Genomic DNA, 3,938 nt, shown 5'->3' with positions numbered 1-3,938 from the left:
ATTAAAAAAGGAGAAATACAAGAAAGTTTCAGCCCTTTTTCATCTCCTGCAATTATGGTCAGGAAAAAAGATGGTGGATGGAGGTTATGTGTGGACTATAGGGAATTAAATGCTCTCACTGTGAAAAACAAGTTTCCAATGCCCATTATTGAAGATCTACTGGATGAACTACATGGAGCAAAAGTGTTCTCCAAATTAGATCTGAGGTTTGGATACCACCAAATCAGAATGGCAGTAGAAGATATTCCCAAAACTGCTTTTAGAACCCACATGGGTCATTATGGATACACCGTTGTACCTTTTGGACTGGCTTGTGGACCAGGTACTTTCCAAGGTCTCATGAACAATGTGTGTGAGGAAATAAATGAATCGAAAGGAGAGAAGTGCATTCTGGTTTTCTTTGATGACATGTTAGTTTTTAGTAAGTCCATGGAGAAACATTACAAGTATTTAGAGAGCACCTTCACTGTCTTAAGGAAACATGAGCTCTATGTGAAGCAAGCCAAATGCACCTTTGCAACAGACCAAGTTGCATATCTGGGGCACATAATCTCTAACAAGGAGTAGCTACAGATCCAGACAAGATTAGGTTAGTGCAGGAATGGCCAAAACCTGAAAATGTCACTAAACTAAGAGGCTTTCTTGGTCTGACTAGATACTACAGAAGATTTGTGAAAGATTATGGCCACATTTGCAGACCTCTCCATGATATGTTAAAGAAAGATGCTTTGAAATGGGGGCCTGAACAAAGCAAAGCTTTCCAAACCCTAAAAGACTCCATGACCTCTTGTCATGTTCTGGCTATGCCAGATTTCTCCTTACCTTTCACAATAGAAGCTGATGCATGCGCAAAAGGAATAGGGGCAGTTCTGATGCAAAAAGGAAGGCCTATTGTGTTGGGGAACGTAGTAATTTCAAAAAAATTCCTACGCACACGCAAGATCATGGTGATGGCATAGCAACGAGAGGGGAGAGTATTGTCCACGTACCCTCGTAGACGTAAGCGGAAGCGTTATGACAACGCGGTTGATGTAGTCGTACATCTTCACGATCAGACCGATCCAAGTACCGAACGTACGGCACCTCCGAGTTCAGCACACGTTTAGCTCGATGACGATCCCCGGGTTCCGATCCAGCAAAGCGTCGGGGATGAGTTCCGTCAGCACGATGGTGTGGTGACGATGATGATGCTCTACTGGCGCAGGGCTTTGCTTAAACTCCGCGACGACATGATCGAGGTGGAATATGGTGGAGGGGGGCACCGCACACGGCTAAGGAACGATCCGTAGATCAACTTGTGTGTCTATGGGGTGCCCCCTGCCCCCGTATATAAAGGAGTGGAGGAGGGGGAGGGCCGTCCCTCTCTATGGCGCGCCCTAGGGGAGTCCTACTCCCACCGGGAGTAGGATTCCCCTTTTCCTAGTAGAACTAGGAGCCCTTCCATGTAGTAGGAGTAGGAGAGAAGGAAAGGGAAGACAGAAGGGAAGGAAGGAGGGGGTGCGGCCCCTCCCCCTAGTCCAATTCGGACTAGGCCTTCGGGGGGCGCGCGGCCTGCCCTAGGCAGCCCCTCTCTCTTTCCCGTATGGCCCAATAAGGCCCGATACTTCTCCCCGGCGAATTCCCGTAAATCTCCGGTACTCCGATAAATACCCGAATCACTCGGAACCTTTCCGAAGTCTGAATATAGTCGTCCAATATATCGATCTTTACGTCTCGACCATTTCGAGACTCCTCGTCATGTCCCCGATCTCATCCGGGACTCCAAACTCCTTCGGTACATCAAACTTATAAAATCATAACAAAACTGTCATCGTAACGTTAAGCGTGCGGACCCTACGGGTTCAAGAACTATGTAGACATGACCTAGAACTATTCTCGGTCAATAAACAATAGCGGAACCTGGATGCCCATATTGGCTCCTACATATTCTACGAAGATCTTTATCGGTCAAACCGCATAACAACATACGTTGTTCCCTTTGTCATCGGTATGTTACTTGCCCGAGAGTCGATCGTCGGTATCCAATACCTAGTTCAATCTCGTTACTAGCAAGTCTCTTTACTCGTTACGTAATGCATCATTCCATAACTAACTCATTAGCTACATTGCTTGCAAGGCTTATAGTGATGTGCATTACCGAGAGGGCCCAGAGATACCTCTCCAACAATCGGAGTGACAAAACCTAATCTCGAAATACGCCAACCCAACATGTACCTTTGGAGACACCTGTAGTACTCCTTTATAATCACCCAGTTATGTTGTGATGTTTGGTAGCACCCAAAGTGTTCCTCCGGTAAACGGGAGTTGCATAATCTCATAGTTACAGGAACATGTATAAGTCATGAAGAAAGCAATAGCAACATACTAAACGATCAAGTGCTAGGCTAACGGAATGGGTCATGTCAATCACATCATTCTCCTAATGATGTGATCCCGTTAATCAAATGACAACACATGTCTATGGTTAGGAAACACAACCATCTTTGATAAACGAGCTAGTCAAGTAGAGGCATACTAGTGACTATATGTTTGTCTATGTATTCACACATGTATTATGTTTCCGGTTAATACAATTCTAGCATGAATAATAAATATTTATCATGAAATAAGGAAATAAATAATAACTTTATTATTGCCTCTAGGGCATATTTCCTTCAGTCTCCCACTTGCACTAGAGTCAATAATCTAGTTCACATCGCCATGTGATTTAACACCAATGTTCATATCTGTATATGATTAACACCCATAGTTCACATCGTCATGTGACCAACATCCAAAGGGTTTACTAGAGTCAATAATCTAGTTCACATTGCTATGTGATTAATACCCAAAGAGTACTAAGGTGTGATCATGTTTTGCTCGTGAGATAAGCTTAGTCAACGGGTCTGTCATATTCAGAGCCGTATGTATTTTGCAAATATTCTATGTCTATAATGCTCGGCACGGAGCTACTCTAGCTAATTGCTCCCACTTTCAATATGTATCCAGATTGAGACTTAGAGTCATCTGGATTGGTGTAAAAGCTTGCATCGTTGTAACTTTTTTACGACGAGCTCTTTTATCACTTCCATTATCGAGAAATATTTCCTAAGGATATTCTTGACCGCTGTCAAGTGATCTACTCTTAGATTAAAATTGTATTCCTTTGTCAAACTCAGAGCAAGATATACAATAGGTCTGGTTCACAGCATAGCATACTTTATAGAACCTATGACTGAGGCATAGGGAATGACTTTTCATTCTCTTTCTATTTTCTGCCATGGTCGTGTCTTGAGTCTTACTCAACTTCACACCTTTGCATCACAGGGAAGAACTCATTCTTTGACTGTTCCATTTTGAACTATTTCAAAAAAATTATCAAGGTATGTACTCATTGAAAATCTTATCAAGCGTCTTGATCTATCTCAATAGATCTTGATGCTCAATATGTAAGTAGCTTTACTGAGGTCTTTCTTTTAAAGAACTCCTTTCAAACACTCCTTTATGCTTTGCAGAATAATTCTACATTATTTCCGATCAACAATATGTCATTCACATATACTTATCAAAAATGCTGTAGTGCTCCCACTCACCTTTTTGTAAATACAGGCTTCACCGTAAGTCTGTACAAAACTATATGATTTGATCAACTTATCAAAGCGTATATTCCAACTCTGAGATGCTTGCACCAGTCCATAGATGGATCGCTGGAGCTTGCACATTTTGTTAGTACCTTTAGGATTGACAAAACCTTTTGGTTGCATCATATACAACTCTTCCTTAAGAAAACCTTTAATGAATGCAGTTTTGACATCCATTTGCCAGATTTCATAAAATGTGGCAATTGCTAACATGATTCGGACAGACTTAAGCATCACTACAGTTGAGAAAATCTCATTTTAGTCAACACCTTGAACTTGTCAAAAACCTTTTTGCGACAAGTCGAGCTTTGTAGATAG

This window comes from Triticum dicoccoides, chromosome 2B (assembly GCF_002162155.2).
Source record: "Triticum dicoccoides isolate Atlit2015 ecotype Zavitan chromosome 2B, WEW_v2.0, whole genome shotgun sequence".
NCBI lineage: Eukaryota > Viridiplantae > Streptophyta > Magnoliopsida > Poales > Poaceae > Triticum > Triticum dicoccoides.
This window is presented reverse-complemented; position numbering follows the sequence as displayed.